The sequence below is a fragment of the Capsicum annuum genome, chromosome 5, assembly GCF_002878395.1.
Source record: "Capsicum annuum cultivar UCD-10X-F1 chromosome 5, UCD10Xv1.1, whole genome shotgun sequence".
NCBI classification, from domain to species: Eukaryota; Viridiplantae; Streptophyta; class Magnoliopsida; order Solanales; family Solanaceae; genus Capsicum; species Capsicum annuum.
This window is the reverse complement of record NC_061115.1, coordinates 189,792,280-189,820,211: the sequence shown is the minus strand read 5'-3', so window position 1 is coordinate 189,820,211 and position 27,932 is coordinate 189,792,280. Positions and strand designations below refer to the sequence as shown.

At 36.9% G+C, this 27,932-nt stretch overlaps 1 pseudogene; it reads left to right on the top strand.

Moving 5' to 3' along the window:
- The window catches only part of LOC107855686, a 50,734-nt pseudogene that overhangs the window by 3,357 nt on the left and 19,445 nt on the right, over positions 1–27,932 (top strand).

Sequence of the window (27,932 nt, the reverse complement as noted above, 5' to 3'; positions counted from 1 at the left end):
CTTCATCTTTTGGATATTAGAGTTCTTGACTGGCCAACACTCTGTTCCATACAAAATAGCTTGTCTTACCGCCACTCTGAAGAAATTCCCCTGAAGTTTAAGAGGCACTTTCTTATCACACAGAACGCCGAATTCAAGCCTCTTTTTCGTCCATTCGTCACCAATACGATGGGTGACATCCTCGTTAATCTCCCTCTTTCCCTAGATCATAGATCCAAGATACTTGAAAGTATCTTTTCTGAATCACCTGTGTATCGATCTTCACCGTCACATCTGCCTCCTACATCCCCTCACTGAACTTGCACTCCAAATATTCCATCCTGGTCCTGCTCAACCTAAATCCTTTATCAGCATTAACTCATCTCAGGGTCTCGTCAATCAAAATTACATCATCCACAAATAATATACACCATGACACCTCACCTTGAATTTTCCGCGTTAGTACATCCATCACCAAAACAAATAAAAACAGACTAAGAGTCGATCCCTGAGCAATATAGGTATTTACTCAAATATTGATACAAGAAAACCAAGGAACACATGAAATAGTCTCAAAACAGTCCAAACACACTCCAAAAATAGTCCACTAATTTAAAGAATCGAGGACCCTTTTGAAGACCACTCTCGGATTCAAGAATGAAATACAAGAAGGACAATATAACTAGGTGTTTGACACCTGTTGCAGCCAACAGCAAACTAATTTAACAACATAAGATGAAACAACAATGAGAACAACAACAAAAACGGCTTCCAATACAAGATACAAAACGGATACAAGATTACAAAAGAAAAAGGATAGATAGATAGACCACATGAAGGTATAATGTTAAGAACCCAAGAATGGTAACTCTTGGACCCTTAACACTACACACAACAATAAACCTATCTCTTACAAAGACACAAGATCGGAATCCACCTCCCAAGCATCAATGTTTCCAAGCAAATGCAAACACAAGTGATTCTACACTTGTCTAAGCCCTAATTTCGGTTTTGGGTGCCTCAAGGAAAGAGGACTTGTGTTTCTTTGTCTTGTAAGACTTACAACTTCATTCATAAACTAAGTCTAAAACCCTACAATGTTTCTTTTATAGCTATTACAAAATATAAGTTAAAATGACCAAAAGGCCCTTCAAAGAGTGGGCACCCATCTAGTGTAATTTATGGGCTGATTTGGGTGCATTTTGGGCCTCTTTTACACTTCAATTGCACATGCCAAGGCTCGGGTCCAACACGCACTTTCCTAAGTCCATATCCATGATTATTCCCGTATCAAATATATGTTGAATTGACGTCTATAACAAAAGGAGTGATATCTTTATTTTATAGTAATCAACTCAACTCAAATATATGTTGAACTGAAGTCTATCAAAAGGGAGATATCATATTTATAGTAATCATACTTGGTCTTTAGTATTCTGACTTTTTCTGTATTGAAGAGAAATAGAGGAATCAGATATCAAAGGACTGGAGAGGCAGCTGATGCAGTCAATTGAAACTTGTGTTGCAAAAAAAAAAGAGAATTATTCTTTGTCAGAGGGAAATGGAGCGGATCCAAGGTTCGGAAGAGGTTAGTTGGTCAACTTAAGCTTTTTCTTTTGTATGCTTTCATTATGTGCACACACACGTCACCCAAAAAGAAGCACGGAAAGAAACACATTATTGTTTATAGGCGGCCAGTACTTTTCTCATATTTCATACTAGTGCAAAGCCATTGATAATAGACATAGATCTAAATGGGCTATTGGGCTACATTGTTGAGACACTTCATTATGCCTTTATATACTCCTATCCTACCTTCATTGGAACTTACAGGTGCTTCATGCGGTTCGTGAGAATATCTAAAGTTGGGTATATATAATACTTCTGCATATTCGTTCAAGTGATCCAACCGATTTGACCTTGAGAATGACCATTAATAACATAGAAATCACACTTAGAAATAGTGGACAAATAGCTATAGTGGTGGGTGCTGTAGCTTTTGTAAGTAATAGTGGAGGGTGCTGTAGTGTTTGTAAGTATTTCTTGCGTGAAGGACTTTCTGAGTATCTCTCTCCTACCCTTTTCTAGATCAAGTAGCAATTCGTAAAGAAAATGATGAAAAATCCTAGACCTTGCTTTGGAAACCAGAACTTAATTTCTTGCTGGAGATATACTGCAACTTGCCGTATTTAAAAAGAAAGGTTAGCTGCTGTTTGCTATGTGAGTCAATAGCTCAATTTTCACATCAGCTGCTATTTCCAAGAGATATTAATAGAACGAAAAGGCAAGGTGGCATTCATGGTTCTGAACATTTGCAGTTTCTTTATGTATTTTATTTTGAAGTGTGTTCTCTAATGTGTTTCTGCTGCAGAAAACAAAATCCAGTTCCTTCCTTAAGCGCATTGTGGGAACAGTTGTGCGACCCGATCAGGATGACCAAAAGGATCAAGGTTAGTGTATGGTAGAACGTTTCTCCTGGGAAATATGTTGATTCAAGTGCATATGAGCCTCCATATATAAGATTCATTTTTTTTCGTTTCTCCTACGTATGCTAATTGTAATTAATTTCTTTTGCGGCAGTTCTCAGTTTCTGTTGCTTCTTCTCTCTCTCTCTCTCTCGGTGTGTGTGTGTGTTTGTTACAATTCTTTCCTAATTTTGCAACTAGACAGTTTGTTTGGCCATGCCCAAACTTTTTGAGGTAGTGAATTCAAAACAGGCACCCCCTCGTCCCTCTTTTAACTTACTTTAAAGCAGCATAATGATAGGTGAGTGAAAACTATTCTGGATGGAGTGAAGCAGTAACATCTATAGACTTAAAAATCAAAACAGCTGGTAGTAAATAACTCAGTTACTGCTTTATATTTTTTATTCTACGGCATGGGAAGTGAATCAATTCCTAAATTTATTTTGAATGATCACATTTAGGACCATCAGAATGTCGAAAAGCAAGTTGGTTATTATGATTCTGATTAGCAGGAGCAGTAGTGGGATGAAAACTCGTTTTTTTTCTAGTTGAACTTTAAAAGCCTTGTGGATTCAATGCAACTTTCTAATAACATTTGATAGTAATGAGGAACTGAGTGGCATAAATTGCATTTTGAAGAAGTGACTTTCTTTTTTGGGGAATCGACTAGTAATATCACATCTGAATGGAGGGAGAAATTATGGTTAAGATATATGGTTTGATATGTTGTCACTGCAAATAGGATAACATCTAGGTGGCTTTCCTTTTGTCTCTAAACACTAGGATCTAAGAGCATTGCCATTATTTGCCTAAGGGAGTCAACTTTCATCTATTTATGTTTGTTTTTTCTTTCTTCTCTTTATAACATCAAATATTCTTTCTAAAGCTCTACATGATATTTGCATTAAAAAAAGGGAAGCCTGGTGCATTAAAGCTCCCATTATGTGCGGGGCCCGGGGAAGGGCCGGACCACAAGGGTCTAGTATAGTCTGGCCCAACCTTGGTTCCCATGCATAGCGGGAGTTTTAGTGCACCGGACAACTCTACATGATATTTGATTTACTTCTAACAATTCTTTGACACATTTCTCTTTGGTGTTGAATGTGCTTCACGCATGAAGATATTAGAAACATGGAAAATGAGGTTCAAGCCTTAGAGGAGCTATCAAAGCAGCTGTTCTTGGAAATTTATGCGCTTCGCCAAGCTAAGGTTCATAATGAACTCTTTCTTATGTTGTACAGCTTTTTACCCATCCATCTCGCTAAAAATGACATTGTATGACCAATATAATTGTTAAGAGGGTAAGGTATGCATAAATTATCATATTGATTTTGTGTGGTATCTTGCTACTTTGCTGTCTCTTTTCTTTAATCTTGTCATATACTTCCCTTTTTAGTCGGAGATCTTTCGGGAACAATCTTTCTGCCTTACAAATGTAAGGATATAGTCTGCGTACATCTTACTCTTCCCAAAGCCAACTTGTGGGATTACATTGGGTATGTCGCTATTATTTGTTAAAACTACAGCCTAAAGTTTGAAACTGTTATGATCTTTAGAGAAGGATCGATTCACAGGGCAATACATAAATTCAGGTCATTAAAGGGACACTGAAACATTAGAGTTTAATGGAAGGGAGAACTCTAATCTCTTCATCTCGGTAAAGGAGGTTGAAACTGTTAGAGTTGTGACCCAAATTCTGTTGATTGGGCCCTGAAAGTTTCGCGATGCGACCCATTATATTTTTGGGCCTAGGACTTATTTGTATGCACATATTATATAAGTGCATTTAGAGGGTTTGTTTTGGGCATTTAGAAATTTTGTCATTCTCCACATTGTACTCTTTCTCCATTATAGTGAAATCATCTCTGCCTCTGCCCGTGGTTTTTCCCGTAAGGGTTTTCACGTAAATCTGTGTGTTGTTCTTATTTTTCTTTTTACTTATGGTTTGCTTACTCTGTCCGAATCATAACAAATTGGTATCAAAGCCTGTTCAATTATTTTTTCGGGAATGGCAACCATGAAGTATGATATTCTGATGTTGGATCGCAACACCAGATTTTTGTTATGGCAGGTTAAGATGCGGGCTGGGCTCGCGTAGATGAATTTGGATGATGCTTTATTAGGGTTTGAGAAGATGCCCCCATCGTGGATGGAGGAGGACAAACGGCGTAAGGATCGGAAGGCTCTATCTCAAACCCACCTTCATTTATCCATCAAATTCTACAGGATATTTTGAAGGAGACCACTACCGCTGCGTTGTGGTTGAAACTAGAATCACTGTATATGACGAAGTGCCTAACAATTAAGTTGCACCTCAAGCAACGACTTTATTCCATCGCAAGTAGGGTGCGTCTTTGGAGGATCACCTATTTGTATTTAAAGAAATCGTCTCTGATTTAGAGACTCTGGAGGTTAAGTACGATGAGGAAGATTTAGGATTGATTTTGTTGTGTTCACTGCCTGCATCATACACGACCTTTAGGGATACAATTTTATTTAGTTGTGATACCCTAACGATTGATGAAGTCTATGATACGTTGTTCTCTAAGGAGAAGATGAAGCATCTTGTGAATGGTTTCGAGACTCAAGGAGATGGTCTTATTATTCGAGGAGAAAGGACTCGTGAGAGGAATTCTGGGGATGATGATAGGAATAGGTCAAAATCCAAAAAAAGAAATAAAACCTATAATTACTGCAAGAAGAAGGGTCATATCAAATCCGAGTGTTGGAAGCTACAGAATAGAGAGAAAAGAGAAGCTATAAAATCAAAGGGAAACCAACCAGAGAAGTCCGGTAAAGCCAGTTTTATGGAAGATGGCGGTAGTGATGAAGAACTCTTGATAGTTTCTGATGGTAACTCCAAACCCTGTGAGGATTGGATTCTTGATTCAGCATGCACGTTTCATATATGTCGTAATTGGGATTGGTTTACAACATATGAAACAATCTCTAAAGGTGCTGTGTTGATGGGAAATAACACACCTTATAAGATAGCTGGTATTGGAATAATCAGGATTAAGATGTTTGATGGGGTTGTGAGGACACTTGGTGATGTACGGTATGTCCCAGACCTGAAGAGAATCTTATTTCCTTGAGTACCCTTGATTTGAATAATTATAGGTACACTAGTGAAGGTGGAGTCCTGAAGGTTACTAAAGGTGCTTTTGTTGTGATGAAGGGACAGAGAAGGTCTGCTAATTCATATGTCCTGCAAAACACTACTGTTATAGGTGATATAACTGTTTCTACCTCCTCTCTATCAGAAAGTGACATTGCTAAACTTTGGCATATACGCCTGGGGCATATGAGTGAAAAAGGGATGACTGAACTAAGAAGGAGAGGACTTCTTGATGGGCAGAGTATTACCAAATTGGAGTTTTGTGAGCATTGCATTTTTGGGAAGCAGAAGAGAGTTAGATTCACTAAAGGCATTCACTCAACTAAAGGGACACTTGATTACATTTATTTTGATCTTTGGGGTCCTGCTAGAGTACCTTCTAGAGGAGTCACTGATTACTTGTTGACTATTATTGATGACTATTCCAGAAAATTTTGGGTGTTCTTTCTGAAGCAACAGAATGATGTGTTGCCTACTTTCAAGAAGTAAAAGACTTAATTTAAAAGAAGACAGGAAAGCAGGTAAAATGCCTTCGGACTGATAATGGTTTAGAGTTCTGTTCTAATGAATTTAATGCTTTGTGCAAGTTAGAAGGAATTGTGAGGCACTTGACAGTTCGTCATACTCCACAGCAGAATGGTGTGGCCGAACAAATGAATAGGACTATAATGGAGAAGGTGCGTTGTATGCTCTCTAATGCTGGTTTATCCAAGTCTTTTTGGGCTGAAGTTACTTTCACAACTTGTCTTCTTATTAATCGCTCTCCCTCAGTCGCGATTGATAAAAGACTCCACAAGAGGTATGGTCTAGTACTCCTGCTATTTATTCTGATTTGAAGATATTTGGATGTCCTACGTATGCTCATATTGATAATGGAAAGTTGTAACCTAGATCTTTCAAATGCTTATTTATGGGTTATAAGTCTGGTGTTAAAGGTTATAAACTTTGGTGTCCAGAAAGCAGAAAGGTTATAATTAGCAGGGATGTTGTGTTTGATAAAACTGCTATGCTTCGGGCTCCCTCTGAATCTAGTGCTTTGCCTCCAGATGAGCTTAGTGGCATGAATCAGAAAAAGTCAAGCACCCATGTTGAATTGCAGATTGGAGCAGAGTCTACACCAGTTCCTACTTCTCAGTTTAGCCCCGAGATACAGAGTGGTACTATTTCTTCTTCACCACCAGTGGCGCCATAATATTCTATTGCTAAAGACAGTCCTAGAAGAGATATTAGACCACCTCAGAAGTATGCTGAAGCTGATTTGGTTGCTTATGCATTGAGTGTAGCATAAGGCATTGATTCCGGTGAAGATCCTTCTTCTTACTCAGAGGCAGTTAGTTGTGATAATTCCGACCGATGGATGATTGCTATGCAGGAGGAGATGGAATCACTTCATAAGAATGACACATGAGATCTGGTGAAATTGTCTAAAGATAAGAAAGCTGTCCGGTGCAAGTGGGTATTCAAAAAGAAAAAAGGAACATCGGGATTTAAAGATGCTAGGTACAAAGCAAGACTAGTTGCTAAAGGTTACAGTCAGGTTCCAGGTGTTGACTTCACAGATGTGTTTTCTCCAGTTGTAAAGCATAGTTTGATTTGAGCCTTGCTTGGTATTGTGGTCATGCATGATCTTGAGCTTGAGCAGTTGGATGTCAAAATTGCACTCTTACATGGAGAACTTGAGGAGGACATCTATAGGCAACAACCGGAGGGCTTTGTAGTCTCAGGAAAGGAAGACTATGTATGCTTGCTGAAAAAGTCTCTTTATGGCTTAAAGCAGTCGCCCAGGCAGTGGTATAAGAGGTTTGACTCTTTTATGACCTCTCATATGTTTCAGAGGAGCAGCTATGATAGTTGTGTCTACTTCAAGGAGGTAAGTGATGGTTCATTTGTGTATCTTCTCTTGTATATTGATGATATGCTGATTACAACAAAGGATATGAGAGAGATAATAAAAGTCAAAGCCCAGCTCAGTAAGGAGTTTGATATGAAGGATCTAGGAGCAGTAAAGAAGATTCTTGGCATGGAGATTTTGTTGACTAGTTCTTCAAATAATCAATCACTGCCAAATCTGTTCTTTATGGTTCTGATTTTTAGTCTTAGAGGTCTTGTTTTTTAGTCTTAGTAGAGTTATGATTTACGAAGTCAATTTCTGTATTTTTTCTATTTACTGTTTTAGCAAATTAGTGGGCACATTGTTAGTAGTGTTTTACCCCTGCTTCACCACTATATTTAGTTCCTATTTTTTAGATTTAGTTGTCAAATTGTAAGCATATAAAATAGCACTAGGTCATCTTGTTTTATGCAGTTGAATTGAGAAGTAAAAAAATTAGTATGAGTTTTTTCTCTTTTATCAGTTTCTCTGCTTCTTTTACTTTTCTTTCTTCCAACATTTTTGGTATCCAGAGCAGCCACGTTTCTTCACCCGGGAGCCAGAGAGAGGGTGAGAAAGAGAGATTGTAAAGCATAAGAGTGAAATCCATTGAGAAAGAGAGATTGTAAAATGTAAGAGAGAAATCCATCATCTTTAGATAAAAAAAAAATGGCAGTGAACACCAATTCAAATTATCAACCTCTTCCAATCTTTAAAGGGGTGAATTATCAGTGTTGGAGTCTTAAGATGAAGACTCTTTTTAAGTATCAAGAGCTATGGGACTTGGTAAAAAATGGATTTTCGGACCCGGATGAAGGTCATGCACAACAGCTCCGGGAAAATCGTAGAAAGGATTCAAAGGCGTTGTTCCTGATTCAACAAGCCCTTCATGATGACATCTTTCCTAGAATTTCAGCAGTGGAGACATCCAATGAAGCTTGGGAAATTTTGCAGTAAGAGTATATGGGAGATAAGAAGGTAATTGTAGTTAAATTGCAAGCTTTATGTCGTGATTTTAAAACTTTAAGAATGAAAAAGGGTGAATCCGTGCAAGACTATATATCTCGAGTATTTGCAATTGTTAATCTGATGAAGTCTTATGGAGAAAAAATTACTGATGAAACTATTATAGTAAAGGCTTTGAGGTCTTTAACCAGCAAGTTTGAGCATATGGTTGCTGCTATCGAAGAATCTAAGAACTTATCTGACTATACGTTTGATGAATTAATGGGTTCTTTGTTAGCTCATGAAGATAGGCTAAACAGGTCTTATGAAAAGGTTGGAGAAAAAACATTCTAGGTGAAAGAGAAGTCTTCTTTCTACAAAGAAAAATCCTCAAATTTTCCTGGTAAAGGTAGAGGAAGAGGCGAATTTCGTGGTCGAGGTCAAGGCCATGACAGAGGTATAGGACAATTTAATGAGTCATGTCAACCTAAGAGTGACTTTCAATGCTGGTATTGCAAGAAGTCTGGCCACACTGAAGCATATTGTTGGACCAAACAAAGAGAGAAATAGAAGCATGGCAATCTCTCTGAGAAAGTTGAGGATGAAAGTAAGTTGTTCATGTCTTATTCTCCAATTACTGACAATTTTGATGGTGTTTGGATTATTGATAGTGTATGCTCGAATCTTATGTCTGGTACAAAGTCTCTATTTAGAGATCTTGATGAGTCAAGAAAAAGTAAAGTTCGACTTGGTGATGACAAACAAGTACGAGTTGAAGGCAGGGGTACCATAGTTATCAAAACAACGCAGGGTAATTCTAAACTTATCTGTGATGTGCAATTTGTTCCTAGTTTGGCTTACAATTTGCTAAGTGTTGGACAATTGATGGTTAATGGTTACTCTATTCTGTTTGATAACGATTCATGCATTGTTAGTGACAAGAAATTTGGTCAAACTGTTACAATTGTGCCTATGACTCAGAATAATATGTTTCCCCTTAATGTTTTAAATATTGTTAAAAATATGTGAGTTGCTATAGGTGTTAATAAAACTCAACTTTGGCATCTTCGATATGGTCATTTGAACATTAATGGGTTGAAATTGTTGACTAAAAAGAACATGGTTGTTGGTTTACCAAAAGTGGGTGATCTTGAATTATGTGAAGTGTGTATATTAGGAAAACTAAGTAGAAAACTTTCCCAGTAGGAAAATCTTGGAGGGCTAGTAGTTGTCTTGAGCTTGTACACGCTGACTAGTGTGGGCCGATGAAAACTGAGTCATTTGGTGGGAGTCGGTACTTTGTTCTATTTACTGATGACTATAGCAGTATGAGCCGGGCTTACTTTCTCAAGTTCAAATATGAAGCATTTGAGAATTTCAGGAAATTCAAGGCTCTCGTGGAGAAGCATCAGGCTAAAACATAAAAGCTCTTCACACGGATCGTGGTGGTGAATTTTATCTAATGATTTTAATTTATTTTGTGATGAGAATAAAATTCGTAGGGAGCTTTCAACACCACACTCACCTCAGTAAAATGGAGTCGCCGAGTGGAAAAATCGTACAGTGGTTGAGATGGCCAGAAGCCTACTTAATGAAAGGGGACTTCCAGTTCACTTTTGGGGAGAAGCAGTGGCTGCAGCTGTGTACCTCCTGAACATCTCTCCAACAAAAGCTGTTTTTGATCAAACTCTATATGAAGCATGGATGGGACGGAAGCCACGAGTAAGCCACTTGAAAGTCTTTGGTTGTATTGCTTTTTCTTTGGTTAATATACATTCTAAACTAGATGAAAAATCAGAGAAATACATTTTCATTGGTTATAGTCCTCAATCCAAATCATATAGACTATATAATCCTACTAGTGGAAAAGTGCTTATCAACAGGAATGTTGTTTTTAACGAAGAAGCAGCCTGGGAGTGGAATGGCGAGAAAGAAGATTCAGTAATCCATATTCTGGTCCAATCAGAAGGGGAGCATACTACGATTCTTGAATCTACAGGTTTTGATCCTTTCTTTTCTTCCAACAGTAATGCTAATCATTCTTCTCATGGCAGTAGCAACAACAAGTCTAATCTTACGAGCTCCCACTCTCCATCTTCAGCGTTATCTAGTGAAACACTACTTATTAAGTTTTGGTCGCTACAAGATATTTATACATCTTGTAGTTTTTCCTTGTTAGATACTGAACCAACATGTTATGAAGAAGCTGCAAAGTGACCTGAGTGGTAGAATGCAATGGTCAAAGAGATCCAGTCTATTGAGAAAAACCAGACCTGGGAATTGGTTGACTTTCCTGAAGGGAAGGATATTATCGGGCTAAAATGGATTTTCAAAGTGAAGTACAATGCTGATGGAAATGTGAAAAGGGATAAAGCCTAACTTGTTGCAAAAGGATATTTCCAGAAACAAGGCATCGACTTTAAAGAGATATTCTTACTGGTAACTCTCTTTGAAATGGTTAGAACTACTCTAGCCTTGGGTGCTCAACTTGGTTTGCCTATGTACCAATTTGATGTTAAGTCTGCCTTCCTAAATGGCGACTTACATGAAGAAGTATACATCTCTCAACCTAAAGGCTTCATCTCTAGTGAAGGAAAGAGCAAAGTATACAGACTGAAGAAGACATTGTATGGTCTAAAGAAAGCTCCACGGGCATGGTATAGCAAAATTGATACCTTCTTTCAAGAGCAGCAGTTCAGAAGAAGTGAGAATGAACCCACACTTTATATGAAGAAGAGAGGTAATAGTGATTTTCTAGTTGTTTGTCTTTATGTCGATGATATTATATATATGGGTTCTTGTGAATATATTGTTTCGGAATTTAAGAGTTGCATGATGGGTAAATTTAAAATGTCCGACTTGGGTATGCTGCATTATTTTCTTGGGCTTGAGGTGAGACAAGGTTCGGATGGAATCTTTATTTTGTAAAGAAAATATGCTATTGAAATTTTATAGAAGTTTAGCATGCTGAATTGCAATCCACCCCCCATGCCCATGAATATGAATGAGAAAATGGTACTTGATGATGGTATAGGCGCAACAAATGCTTCTTACTTTAGAAGCCTGGTTGGTGGTCTAAATTACTTATCACACACAAGGACTGATAGCATTCTCTGTCAGTTTGATTTCAAGGTTCATGCATAGCCCTTCGAAGCAACACCTGGGCGCAGCCCAAAGGATCTTCCGATATGTTGCTGGCACAATAAGATATAGAATTTGGTACTCAAAAGTTTTAGATTAATTGGTTTTACTGATAGTGATTGGGCAGGTAGCTTGTAAAATTGTAGGAGAACATCTGGGAATGTCTTTAGTCTTGGTTCTGGAGCAATCTCATAGAGTTCAAAGAAACAAGATACAATCGCCTTGTCATCTTCGAAAGCAGAATACATGGCTGCAACTTTAGCTCGTTGCCAAGCTTTCTGGTTAAGGAAATTGTTAGTAAATCTTCAACAAGACCAGATTGGTCCAACTAAAATATGGTGTGACAATAAGGCAGCAATTGCTATGATAAAAAATCCTGCATTTCACAGTAGGACGAAGCACATCGACATCCGCTATCACTTTATTTGCGATCTAGTTGCTGGTGGAATAATTTTCTTAAAATTTTATGGCACAAATTATCAGGTTGCTGATGTTCTTATGAAATCGCTTCCATGCAACAAACATGACTTCTTCAGTCTACAAATAGGAGTATGTGATTTTGAAGAAAGGGGGGTGTTGATTAGTTCTTCAAATAATCAATCACTGCAAAATCTGTTTTTTAGTCTTAGAGGTCCTATTTTTTAGTCTTCGTGGAGTTATGTTTTACTAAGTCAATTTCTGTATTTTTTCTATTTACTGTTTTAGCAAATTAGTGGGCACATTGTTAGCAGTGTTTTACTCCTGCTTCACCACCATCTTTAGTTCCTATTTTTTAGGTTTAGTTGTTAAATTGCAAGCCTATAAAATGGCACTAGGTCGTCTTGTTTTATGCAGTTGAATTGAGAAGTCAAAAAATTAGTACGAGTTTTTTCTCTCTCATCAGTTTCTCTACTTCTTTGACTCTTCTTTCTTCCAACAAATTTTGAGGGATAGAAAAAAATTATAAGTTATACTTGAGTCAGAAAAGGTATATTGAGAAAGTGCTTCATAGGTTCAATATGCAAAATGCCAAACTTGTAAGTACTCCATTGGCAGCTTACTTCAAACTCTCGGCCACTTTATCTCCAAATACAGATTATGAGCGTGACTATATGTCTCAAGTTCCATACTTTAGTGCCGGCGGGTCTCTTATGTATGTGATGGTGTGTTCCCAACCAGATTTATCTTATGCTGTCAGTGCAGTTAGCAGATACATGGAAAATCCCAGTAAAGAACATTGGAAAGCAGTTCAGTGGATTTTTACATACTTGCATGGATCTGCTGATGTTTATTTATAGTTTGGACGAAGCAGAGATGGAGTAATCGGGTATGTTGATTATGATTTTGCAGGAGATCACGATAAAAGAAGGTCCCTTATAGGCTATGTTTTCACCATTGGTGGTTGTGCTATTAGTTGGAAAGCTACCTTACAAACTACGGTTGCTTCAACTACTGAGGTAGAGTACATGGCTATTATAGAGGCTTTTAAGGAAGCTATTTGGTTGAGGGGTCTGTTTGGTGAACTTATCAAAGACTTACAGATCACTACGGTCTTTTGCGACAGTCAGAGTGCTATCTTCCTTACGAAAGATCAGATGTTTCACGAGAGGATAGAGCACATCGATGTTTGGTGTCATTTTGTGCGTGAAATTATTGCTCGTGGTGATATTTGTCATGACCCGAACTAGGGCTTGGCTGTGACAGACATCCCAAAACATGAAGGTCCAGGCGTCCCACTCTATCTGGTAATCATGAACAACATTCATATAATAAAAGAAGATGTAGAAATATAATCTGATATGGAAACATAGTCATACTCTGGATTTAGTTTAACAATAAGGAATGAAATACGAAATCAACTAAACAACATCTGGAACAGTCTGCGAAATCTCTACTACATAATCAAATGTCAACTGTCTGAAACTGGGACAAGGCCCCCAGTGGACCTAAACCAAAATAAATAATTTAATCTGAAAGACACAGGCCTTCTGTAATTAAGAAGGCTCACCAGTTGCACACTTCACTGCTGTCTGAAAACTCTACTGTTTAGCAGGACCTCTGAACTGAGCTTTAGACCCTAGGAGGTAAGGGAAGGGGGTCAATGCAAATGTACTGGTACGCAGAGCAAACCCAAAATAATAATTTATATTCAACATATATGAGAGCAATTTAAAACAGTTCATAAACATATCATATGGTAAGAAATCACATGGGCATTTTCGAAAGACTCTGAAAAAAATCATCTGAACTTTGAGACATTTTTGTTTTACTTCTGCGCTAGGTGGTATACCCTACAACTCTGAAATTCCATAGGCTATATGGAATCCACCATTGACTCGGCGGGGAAGCCTCCCACCCAAGTGTGCCACAAGGGTTGGAGTCTCTGACTCTACTACGCCACACGGCCGTCGCCAGCATAAAATAATATATTCGGATCGGCAAATCACGGTTTTGGGTTAAGAGTTACTTGAACTCAAACCTTCTTCGGGTAACCACCTAACCCTCTTTAAGCCAAGTTTTAACTCTTTAAAACATGCATTCTCTGAAAACATACTCTAAAAACTTTAACTCTGTTATGGCATCCATTTATATGGTATCGTCATACCATTGACTTGCAAGTCACATCTCTGAGCCATTATTAGTATATAATAATCTCTATTTCAAAACGTAAATCTGGGACTACCATATCAATAAATCATTTCAAGAACTTTTTCTTAAATCTCATGTAAACATATGCAAGAAACTTTATTTTTCACCATTTCAAACACACAAGGTGGTCATGTCAAGGATATCAATCATATGCAATTCTTTCTTTTTAAGACAAGGACAAAATCATATCAAGAAACTCCTTCTCATCATCATCAAAATTATGTTCAATACTTAAACATTGAAAAGATCCTCTTCAAAACATTAAACAAGCATCTCAAATTATTCCCAACAAGTTCATCAACTCTAAATCATCAAAGAGAGGGGTTTGAATAATAATGCTCTCAATCAAATCTTTAACATCATCATACAAGTTTAAATTAATTTAAGGGGGAAAGGCCTAAAGACCAAAAAAATAATATTATCCAAGCATTCATAATGCAAAATTCAAAGCATAAGTTTCAAAACCTCTTTAAAATTCATGCTTGATAATCTTTAAATCATGTTCTAGTGTTGACAAGCCCATGTAGTTTTTAGGATAAACCCCTCGTACCTTAATTTAGAAGCTTTTGAATGAACTTTTGCGTTAGGGATGCTATACGTACGATTGATGGGTGCTTCTTGTAGCCCTCACAATGGAATTCCGATTCTTGAAGAATTAAGGAAAAGCTACGATTAAATCTTGAGATATGTTGATTTTTGGGTTGAAACCCTAAGGAGTGTTCTTGGTGATTTTGAGAGAAAATATGAATAATGTGGTCACTTGGGAGTAAAATCTCATATTTAAGCTGATAAGGGGGTGGAAAATACCTAGTATACCCTAAATGAGACGGAAGAAAATATAACTGGGATCCCAATTTTATGGGCCACCGCGATGCGCCATTATCGCGGTGGCTCACTGAAAATTGACGAATGGGATTTTTAGGGTCACCGCGATGCGGAGCCATCGCATTGTCCCACTAGTTGGGACCTGGAACTTCAATGCGATGCGCCACAATAGCGTTAGGCAACTAGAATTTGACAATTGTTAAATAGATCACCTCCGCGACGCGCCAAGCACCAAAAGTGATGGTGTTTTACGACTAGGACTTAAATTAGCCATAACATCTTACCCGGGTATCCGATTTGGGCGAATCTTATATCGACGGAAAGCTTATTCAATTTCCCACTCTACATAATTGATTAACATGGAAAATTTGCATAGAATTTATGGCTTTTGGATCATCTACTCATAGAAATGATGGTTTTTATTTTAGCTCAAAATACGGGGTGTTACATTATCTCCCCTTGGGATCATTCGTCCCCGAATGATGGGTAGGAACATTGATGCTTAAAGGTATGGAATAACGCGGACATGATGTGTCTTCTAAGAAAGGATATAACTGATCTAAAATGTTTAAACTTCTATCACGAAACTGAATTCTGAGCTGACTTGTCCTTACTTGTTTTAAGGAGCTGATTCATGCTGAGAATTTAGAATTCCCCCCGAAGTGTTTATACTCAAATCACACACATTGGATTTGGAAGTGATAACTTATGTAAGTACGAATCATGAGGCAACAAGATTTAGATCGTACAAAGGTATTACACTGTCTGAGCTGAAATACTTGGAAAAATTTAAGATTATGCGCTGAACTCTTATGAACTGAGTCATGACTACATAGCTGAGTCTGAAAGATAATGCCTAGATTGAACTGGATTTGCAATTTACATGGATGGAATATATTATCTCTTAGGATGGTCATACGCATGAGACTTCGGATAGTAGGACCGGGTGAAAAGGTGGAAAAACTACAGTAACTTGTCTGCTTGACTGTTAAGCTGAATTGCTGGCTACATAGATCGAATTATACTGGATACTTATACTTAACTGGAGTATCTCTTCAACACTCTTTCTAAAGAAGTTCTAGTAGCATTAGGGAGCAAAGAATCTTAGGCATGATTTACCCAAGACATCCAACTAAGAAATCACAACCTTGGCACTACTCTATTGCATGTAATATAAACATTTAACTCATAAGCTAGGATAGAGTTTCCGGGCCTTAGGCAATGCAACTTCTTACTTTCAAGGTTAGCCATACTTCTAAAATACTCTCTCAGCTATATTTTCCCCTTAAACACCATGCTCATTGATTCCACTTATTTTTCTCACATGGCCGCTGATATTTCTATCTACTAATGTCTAAAGGGAACTAAATCCCCTCACCATCTTCAAGCCTAACTAAAAATCACAAGAAGCACCACATAATACTGTAGTACTAGTCTGAATCATGAATTTAGTACACCCTGCATTTCGCAATTCCTCATCTTATGCATAATTCTTATTGCCACTCTAGCAATCACCTTCAACTTTGCATTAGACATTCACAAACACTCAAAGCATCTATTCGTATGTATACACACATGACATTCAATCCTATCTTCATGCCCACATATGCACTTCTAAACAAACACTCATAAAGAATCTTTCTCATATTCTCTAAAACTTCTATCCACAACAACTTCCCTGCTCTATTCAGATAATACACATAAAATATTCTCAACTAACCAAGCCATACACGAAATTTTACCTCAAAATTCTTTCAACTTATGCACTTACATAAAACAAGCACACAACAATTTTTCCAAAATATAACCCATAAAACTTCAACCAACCTTGACACGTATCAAAGACTTGGCCTCAAACTTACTCCACAATTACCGCCTTAACTCAAATAAGCATACAACCATCTTTCATCAACAATAAATGTTTACTCTTTCCCATCTAAACAACTGTTCATCATCACTATCTCAACCTAAGGGAAAAGGTCACTGAAAAATTGGAATACCGAAATCCGAAACATGGGGAGTACTAAGCATAACTTGATACCCTACTGAGGTGTGAGAAATAGAGCACTCACGACATGGAATCATTAAAGAGATCTAATCTGAGGACGTACTTGAAATAAATCTAAATTTTCACTGATCGTTAAGAGTATCACATATGAACAAGAGTCATGGTCTGCATGACCTGGATTTTTGGAATTCATAACTTACAAAAAGTGATTCTGACTATTGAACAAACTGGGAGCTCATCGTGCTAGGAACTAGGAGAGTACATGATTCCTTATCATATGCATGAACACGGACTATGATCATGAAGCTGAAACATAAAGCATGAGTATTTATCAGAATAATTGAAGTAAACCATTGAAATAAGAATAGATTCGTTCTTTCTCACGGCCAATTCCACCACTTACTGGCACATCTATTAGCATCTGAAAACTTGACTTGGTTACTCGTTCTATCATCTCTTCCTTAGATTTAAGCCATTACTATAAGTTTGTGAACCACTATATACACTCTGGTATAAACTGAAATCACTTTACTCTAGAGTTGGGGATATATAACAATACATATAAAACTAAACTTACCCTATAAGATGGTATCTTCATGTATAGCAACCAATGCTAATACCTCCTTCTAAGATTTAACCCTTAGGTTTCTATATCCCTAAAAGTCATCATATAACAGCTTAAACATTCACCAACTTAGGTTCTCCTAACACTAAACATGGATATCTCCAAACCTTTGACGGACCATACCACTTCTGTCATAGTCTACCAGCATCATGCCTGCAAACTTATATTTCTAAACCATGAGAATCAAAATTATATCAAAAGGCTCAACATCATCAATCAAAACTCCTTAACTTGGCTATTTAGAACACCACATACCATCTAACTAGTCTTTCTCCACCTAGCAACTCAACGGCACCCTTAGCCACACGCAATATGTAATAGCCTTAGAAAAATACTGCAACCTCATATCACCTTGACATACTTCTACTTCATACATACAACATCATACTTCATTACGAATCAAATAAACTTAAGCTCTTGCATGAACTGTTCAAGCCTATTAGATCGCTTCCATAAAACTAGTATCATTAACCAAGATATATCACATCCACCTTCATGGCATCACTGCTATGCCTCAAAATCTACTACATACCTTCTCACAAGTAGTACTAGTTTACAACTACCAAAGAAAAGAAGGTTAAGGGGGTAGAGTCACATAATATACTTGGTCAACCTTAATCTTATATTATAACCCCATACAATCTTATCTACTTATACAGCTTTCTCATATCACACTTACTTACCCAAGCATACATTTAGACTACCTTCAAATTCCACAAACAACCTTGTGTCTATAATTATAGCTTATTGGCTAATCTAGCCATTTTCATACTTCGAGCAAACAACAACTCACCTTAGCTAATAACTTCTTTTCTACCTTCTACTAAACTGACACACAAAGACGTATCACTTTAATACCAACTCAATCTTATGCCAAAAGATTCGGCTATGCATACATTCAATAAATCGCCCTTACCACTTTTCTTGCCATTACGCCTCTAAACCCTCAGTTCCAACCAACACAAGATAACAAGATGAACAACAAGTTGCTAGTGAATCGAAATAGTCCTCACACAGCTTCACTAGACTTTGATTTTGTGTTTTGAACAAGAAAATGAGAGAAATGACAAGGCAACTATGCTAGTGAATCGAAAGAATCCCACACAGCTTCACTAGACTTTAAGTTTCAACAACACAATGATAACAAGATTACAAGAGATAGAAACTTGATACGCAATAATCAATGATATATCAATACATATCTTACTTTGCATGAATAAAAATCTGAGTCAAACACTTCCCCCACAGACTACCATACAATCCACACGTGCTATAAGCTACCATATTAGTCTATCACTATAAAGAGGTAAATCATCCCCAAACATCAGTTATTCAACTAAAATATTTATTTACACAAAAGTCACCCTCACTCTGACTTAATATCACCAACTTCTTGGTCTAATATCACTACCAAAATAGGTCACAACAACAACACTTAACTTATACTACTATTCGATTGGAAATATGGTTCCAACTTTCTGCTACACATCATTCCCCTTTTTAGGCATGACATCTGCAATATAAATTTTGAAAAGGACTATATACACTTAATACTGCAGGGTGAAAAGCACGATCTCATCAGAATCAAAGTTCACACTAGAATCAATACACTCTGAAGCACTAACGGACTTTTCTCAAGCCCTTGCACAATTTTAAAATCTTATATCGCTCAATCAGAAAGGACTATACCATTTAAATTCTAAACTTCTACACTTGATTCACCTCAACAATGAGACATATCTGAGCACATCAAAGTAAGAAAGGAATTGGGATAACTTTAATTTAGTATGGACAATACCATAGCACGAATTAAAGTATGAAAGAGAAACATTCTGACTCTATAGCATAAACTAGAACATGAAGAAAGAGAAATATTCCTAATCGCCTAGTAGCCTCCTGCTTATAAGTGTGGCGCGCTACACCCTCATAAACAAGACTCTACCCAACGTAATTTCACAGACACCCTGGGACCATGAACCGTGCTTTGATACCAAGTTTGTCATGACCCAAACTAGGGCCTAGCCGTGACGGACATCTCAAACCATGAAGGACCAGGCGTCCTACTCTATTTGGTAATCATGCACAATATTCATATAATAAAAAAAGATGTGAAAATATAATCTGATACGGAAACATGGTCATACTCTGGATTTAGTTTAACAAAAAGGCATGAAATTCGAAATCAACTAAACAACATTTGGAACAGTTTGCAAAATCTCTATTACATAATCAAATGACAACTTTCTGAAACTGGGACAAGGCCCCCAGTGAACCTAAACCAAAATAAATAACATAATTTGAAAGACACAGGCCTTTTGGAATTAAGAAGGCTCACCAACTGCACACTTCACTGATTTTTGAAAACTCTACTATTTAGTAGGACCTCTGAACTGAGCTTTAGACCCTGGGAGGTAGGGGATCAATACAAATATACTGGTACGTAGAGAAAACCCAAAATAATAATTTATATTCAACATATATGAGATAAATTTAAAATAGTTCATAAACATATCATATGGTAAGAAATCACATGGGCATTTTCGAAAGACTTTGAAAAAAATTATCTGAACTCTGAGACATTATTTGTTTTACTTCTGCGCTAGGTGGTATACCCTACAACTCTGAAATTATATGGGCTGTATGGAATCTGCCATTGATTCGGTGGGGAAGCCTCCAACCCAAGTGTGCCATAAGGGATGGAGTCTCTGACTCTGCTATGAGACACGACCGTCACCAATATAAAATAATATACCCGGATCGGCAAATCACAGTTTTAGGTTAAGAGTTACTTGAACCCAAACCTTTTTTGGGTAACCACCTAACCCTCTTTAAGCCCAGTTTTAACTCTTTAAAACATGCATTCTCTGAAAACATACTCTGAAAACTCTAACTCTGTTATGGCATACATTTATATGGTATTGTCATACCATTGACTTGCAAGTCACATCTCTGAGCCATTATTAGCATATAATAATCTTTGTTTCAAAACGTAAATCTGAGACCACCATATCAATAAATCATTTAAAGTAACTCTTTATTAAAGCTCATGTAAACATATGCAAGAAACTCTCTTTTTCACTATTTCAAACACATAAGGTGGTTATGTCGAAGATATCAATCATATGTAATTCTTTCTTTTTAAGACAAGGACGAAATCATATCAAGAAACTCCCTTTCATCATCATCAAAATCATGTTAAATACTTAAATATTGAAAAAATCCCCTTCAAAACATTAAACAAGCATCTCAAATCATCCCCAATAAGTTCATCAACTCTAAATCATCAAAAAGAGAGGGGTTTTAAATAATAATGCTCTCAATCAAATCTTCAACATCATACATATTCATATAAGTTTAAATCAATTTAATGGGGAAAGGCCTAAAGACCAAAACAATAATATTATCCAAGCATCCATAATACAAAATTCAAAGCATAAGTTTCAAAACCCCTTTAAAATTTATGCTTGATAATCTTTAAATCATGTTCTAGTGTTGAGAAGCCCATGTAGTTTTTAGGATAAATCCCACGTACCTTAATTTAGAAGTTTTTGAATGAACTCTTGCGTTAGGGATGCTATACGTTTGATGCTATACGTAATGGGGATTTCGATTCATGAAGAATTAAGAAAAAGTTATGGTTAAATCTTGAGATATGTTGATTTTTGGGTTGAAACCCTTAGGAGTGTTCTTGGTGATTTTGAGAGAAAATATGAATAATGTGGTCATTTGGGAGTAAAATCCTGTATTTAAGTTGATAAGGAGGTGGAAAATACCCAATATACCCTAAATGAGACAGAATAAAATATAACTGGGAGCCTAATTTTATGGGCCACCGCGACGTACCACTATTGCGATGGCTCCTGGAAATTGATGAATCATCGCGATGCAGAGCCATCGCATTGTCCCACTGGTTGGGACCTGAAACTTTAGCGCGATATGCCACAATCGCGCTAGGCAACTGGAATTTGACAATTGTTAAATAGATCACCTCTACGATGCGCCAAACACCAAAATAATGGTGTTTTACAACTAGGACTTAAATTAGCCATAACATCTTGCCCGGGTATCCTATTTGCGCGAATCTTATATCGACAAAAAGCTCATTTAATTTCCCACACTACATAATTGATTAACATGGAAAATTTGCATAGGATTTATGGCTTTTAGATCATCTATTCATAGAAATAATGGTTTTTGTTGTAGCCTAAAATGCAGGGTGTTACAATATTGTGGTGAGCAAGATTAGTACTCATGATAATCCTGCTGATATGTTGACCAAGACACTACCAAGTGCCAAGTTTGAGAATGCTTGGACTTGGTTAGTGTTAGCTTTTAAGATCTGTCCTTAGGGGCTTTTGTGGAAGAGGTGGAGAGTTTTTCTTGAAATGGATTTGAATTCTGAATTAGAATTCATGTCAAGGTGGATATTGTTAGAGTTGTGACCCAAATTTTTTTGATTGGGCCTTGAAAGTTTTACGGTGTGACCCATTATATTTTTGGTCCTAGGACTTATTTGTATGCACATATTATATAAGTGCATTTAGAGGGTTTATTTTGGGAATTCAAAATTTTTGTCATTCTCCACATTGCACTCTTTCTCCATTATAGTAAAACCTTCTTTGCCTCTGCTCATGGTTTTTCCCACAAGGGTTTCCACGTAAATATATGTGTTGTTCTTGTTTTTCTTTTTACTTATGGTTTGCTTACTCTGTCCGAATCATAACAGAAACCTTAGAGTTCAATGGCACAGAGAACTTTGATCTTTTGTTTTTTGCTGAAATACGACTTCCTTATTTATTCTTCAACATCCCCTTTAAATAGGAGTCATATTACAATATTTTAATCCTTATGAAAGTAGAAAACATAAAACCCTACTCTAGAAAGTCTAATCCTTAGTGGAGTAGGAAACATAAACTCTAACCTTAATTCTTATGAAACTAGGACACATAAATCCTATTCTAGAATTAGAAAGAAAGCTACTAAAAATAATTTAATACTTAATCAATTAAGTTCGACGCATCCACAACATTACTTCCCTCACATTGAAAGAGCTTGTCCTCAAGCTCGAATTTCACGACAATAATTTCGAACTTCTCAAATAGTGTCAATTGAATCATCTAATTTCATCCCTAGCCAACCTATCTTGAAACTGATAACTTTCAACTGTACCCGTTTATCGGGGCATGACTCATTTGCCCATAAGCTTATAATACCATAATTGTGCTTCTCCCAACATGTGAAATCCAATCATTCCAAGAAACTGTTCACAGTGATGTTCGCAAATTAGAAAATTCCATCTTTATAAACCTTGGTATTAGGACTCTTATTTATTTGTATCTATCTCTTGTATAAGTTGTAGTTATCCATAGAGGATGATGTACTTATCTCTTTACAGCTTTTCCATTATATATATATACAAAGGTAGGGCTCTATTATAGTTGAGCCATTTCACAAATATATTCTCATGGTATCAGATAGCAAAAAATTATCTAATTTTTTTCTCTAAAACATATGGCATCTTCATCTTCCGCTACACCCATCATTTCTTCTAGCGTCCCATATGCTACACCCTCTGTTTCTTCTAGTATCCCAGGTTTTTCTGTTACATCTTTGCTTCCTTCTAGTTTCCCAGGTTCAACTTTTTCTGTTATATTTTCACTTCCTCCCATAAGTAGCACGTTATTTAGATTATCTCCTTCCCTTGATATTTCTTCTCCAGTCATACCAAATCTCTCCTCTATTGCTGCTCTTGCAGCTCTTAATGTCACAAATTTAGTGATCATTAAGCTAGGTTCTGTGGAGGACTATCTCACATAGCGTACTTAATTTACCTCTCTACTACTTTCACACGACCTTATGGGTTTTGTTGATGGTTCAATCCCTCCCCCATCTCCTCTTCTTGGTGATGCATATGGAAATCCACAACCAAACCCACTCTATCTATCTTAGATAAAAACCGATCAAAGTGTTTGTTCTTGGTTATTCGCAACACTTTCCCGCAATGTTCTCCTTGATGTTCATCTTCTTTCCACATCCAGAGATATATGGTTATCCTTACATCATCGCTTTATGGATGTGAGTCAGGCTAAATCTATTGAGCTGAAACGTCTACCCACTACCTTGCGGAAGGATGATAATATGAGCATTGACCAGTATCTTTGAAATGCCAAACAAATAGCTGATTTTTTTGCAACAATTAATGCACCTGTTTCTTCTCGGGATTTCATTGATCACATTTTACTAGGTCTTGGAAAAAAGTATGACACCTTGGTTAGCATTATTACGTACTTTCCTGGCCAATTATCCATTGAAGAGCTTTACACCAAACTTCTACTTCATGAGCAAAGGTTTCAGTGATTTAAGTCACTTGACTAGCCAATTATGCACCAAGCATTTGCTGCACATTCTGTTTCTACAAATACTCCACAAAATTCTAGCAGTTAGTTTGGTAATCATACTGGCCGTGGACGAGGTCGATCTTCATCGTACAGAGGTCGTGGCCTTGGCGGCAAAGGTCGTGGCTTTAACGGTCATGGACAGCAATCACAATTCAATTTCGACAACCATAATATATGCATAAGCATAATTGGACAACCACAGTTAGGTATTGTGGTACTTACCCTATCTCCTATAATTCTCAATCTGTAAGAACTAATTCACCATCCATGGGAGTGCTTGGTTCTCACCCCTCTACTCTTATTTGTCAAATTTGTGGATCCCTCGGATATACTGCGTTATAATGTACTAATAAGTTTAATCATGCTTTTGTTGCTAATGATCTTCCTAAGTCTTTTGCAACCATATCTGTTGGTGAAACGAATGATGCTACTTGGTACATAGATTCTGTAGCATCTGCTCACACGACTCTATCTAAAGGTAACCTTTTGTACAAAACTCCATACACTGTCCATAATCGTGTTTTAGTTGGGGATGGAAAATTGCTCAATATTAGTAATATTGGATTTACCCAATTACCCTCTACTTCTCGTCCCCTTCGTTTGCGTTTTGTCTTTAATGTTCCTTAGTTAAAATATAGCTTAATTTTAGTAAAAAAGTTATGTGCTGATAATAATTGTGTTGTTAATTTTGACTCATCTTCTATTTTTGTTAAGGACAAAGCCTCGGATCAAACTCTCTTTTGGGAATCCAGTAAAAGCGATGTCTACTCTCTTTCATCCAAGTCATTGTGCTCTCATCCTCAAACTTTAGTTGCCATACAATAATCAGGAGACATTTGGCATCGTCGTTTGGGTTACTGTGGAGCTCGAGTCTTAGAGACAATAATTATATTCGTTTGTTTAATCTTTTTCAAAATAAGTGTGTTTCTTGTCGATTAGGAAAGGCACATCGTTTACCATTTCATTTAGTAGAACATTGCAACTCTTTTCTAGAGATTATTCATTATGACATTTGGCAGTCACCGGTTTTATCTAATTTAGGTTATCAATTTTATGTTATTTTCATTGATGATTTTTCCAGGTTCACATGGCTTTATCCCATAAAATATAAATCTGATGTTTTTACCCATTTTTTTTGCCTTTCAAAAATTTGTGGAAAATATTTTCAACACTAAAATTGAAGATTTCAAAGTGATGGAGGTGGGGAGTTCGATAACAAAGCCATGGTCTCACACTTTTCTGATTCTGGTATTATTTTTCTTAAGTCATGTCCTGATACTCCCTAACAAAATGGGGTAGCAGAAAGAAAGCACCGACACATTCTTGAGATGGTGCGAACTATTCTCACAGATGCCGCAATACCATTTAAGTTTTGGGTTGATGTAGTGTTTTTTGCAGTTTACACTATAAATAGGTTATCGTCCCCAATTTTACAAGGATTTCTTCATTTGAGAAACTTTTTCAAACTCCTCCAGATTATGATTTTCTCAAGGTGTTTGGCTGTGAATGTTTTCCATATGTAGTGTCTCGAAATTCAAATAAGCTTGAACCTTATTCAGTTCATTCTGTTTTCTTACGCTATGCTTCTAATTATAAAGGATACCATTGTTTGGATCCCAAGGTAGGTCATGTGTATATTAATCGTCATGTCACTTTTCATGAATTAGCCTTTCCTTATTCTGAGTTATCTCGTGATCCTTTTATATCTTTGTCTATTCAGTCTGACCCTCTTGTAGTCACTTTATCCTCACACCCACATGTGTCTAATACGGTTTCTTTTCCCTCTAGGACTCCTATAGATTCTTCTTCTTCTTCAGGCTCTTTAGACATTTCTACTGACCCCATAATTCAGTCTCCTAATGCAACCTCCTCTGTTGAGACGTCTCCTAATAGGTCGAGTTCACATGTGTCTCCTACTATTCCTTCTACATCCAGCTTTATTATTGCTGCTCATCCTATGCAAACTCGTTCCAAATCAGGAATTTCGAACCCTAAAATGCTCTTCTCCCTAAGTTCAATCATCTCTAATATCGAACCTTCATGTTTCTCTCAAGCAGTAAAAAAAACAAAGTGGCAAGCAGCCATGGCTAATAAATTCAGTTCTCTTTTGGCTAATCAAACTTGGGTTCTCAACCTTTATAATTCTAACATGAACTTGGTCGGTTGTAAATGGGTTTATCGTATTAATTATAATTTGAACGGTTTTATTGAGCGATACAAAGCTTGTCTTGTAGCACAGGGGTTTCACCAACAACCTGGTATTGACTATTATGAGACATTTAGTCCCGTTGTCCGTCCGACAACAGTGCGTATTGTCCTTTCTCTTGCCATCTCTCTTTCATGATCAATTCGTCAACTAGATGTTAAAAATGCATTTTTACATGGTGTGCTTCGTGAAGAGGTGTTCATGAAATAGCCGTCGGGCTTTGTTCATCCTGACTATCCTCATCACGTTTTCAAGCAAACCAAAGCCATTTATGGATTAAAAAAAGCTTCTCGAGCTTGGTTTAATCATTTTAGTACATTTCTTCTGGCTTATGGGTTTATTTATAGTAAATCAGATTCTTCTATGTTTATTCGTAAGTGTTCATCTGGCAAATATATTCTCACTTGGTATGGTAGAATGGGAATTACTATTTGTTGGATTATTTTGATCGACCAGTTTGATAGGCGGTGTGTAGGTAACAGGAATTGTTGAGCAACTAGTCAATGGGGCACTACTCAACTCTTTTTGTGGGTTGCTGGTTTTGTAGTTCCAATTCCCAATCTAGACAATTATTCATGGATGACTTGGACAATTCTTTTGTCAAGGTGTTGTCCCAGTGCTTCAATTTTTGAGTCCATTAAGGTTTTTTATAATTGCGTGTTCTTCCTTGAATTTGGAATTGATCTCATCGCCTATTGTGTTAGGATCTGATGCCGAATTATTACTATCTTTAGAGAAGGATTGATCAACAGGCGATACATAAGTTTAGCTCGTGAGGGAGGCTGAAACTTAGAGTTTAGTGAAAAAGAGCACTCCAATTTCCTCAACTCGTTAAGGGAAGATTAAAACCTTAGAGTTCAATGGAAGAGAGTACTCCGATCTTTTGCTTTTTATTGGAACATGACTTCCTCATTTATTATTCAACAACCCCTTTAAATAGGAGTCATATTACAACAATTTAATCCTAATGAAAGTAGAAAACATAAAACCCTACTCTAGAAAGTCTAATCCTTAGTGGAGTAGGAAACATAAACTCTGACTTTAATTCTTATGAAACTACAACACATAAAACCTATTCTGGAATAAGAAAGAAAACTACTTATAATTTTATAATTTAATACTTAATTAATTGAGTTCTACGCATCCACAACATTACTTCCCTCATGTTGGAAGAGCTTGTCCTCAAGCTCGAATTTCATGGAAATCATTCCGTACTTCTTGAATAGTGTCAACTGAATCATCCAATTCCATCCTTAGCCAACTTATCTTGAAACTGATTAACTTTCAACTATACACGTTTGTCGGGGCATAACTTATTTGCCCATAAGCTTATAATACCATAATTGTGCTTCTCCCAACAGGTGAAACCCAACCATTCCAAAAAATATTTCATAGTGATGTGCCCAATATAATGGGTCATTGGTGCTGTTATAAGTAGAAAATTACATCTTTATATACCTTGGTACTGTTGAATAGGAATTACTATTTGTTGGATGATTTTGATCGGCCAGTTGAATAGGCGGTGTATTGCCTTTGGTAAGAAGAATTGTTGAGCAGCTAGTCATCGGGGCACTACTCGGCTCTGTTTATGGGTTGTTGGTTTTGTAGAGCCAATTCCCAAGATAGACAATTTTTGTTGGACAACTTGGACAATTCTTTTGTCGAGGTATTGTTCCACTGCTGCAATTTTTGAGTACCTTAAGGTTTTTTATAATCGTGTGTTC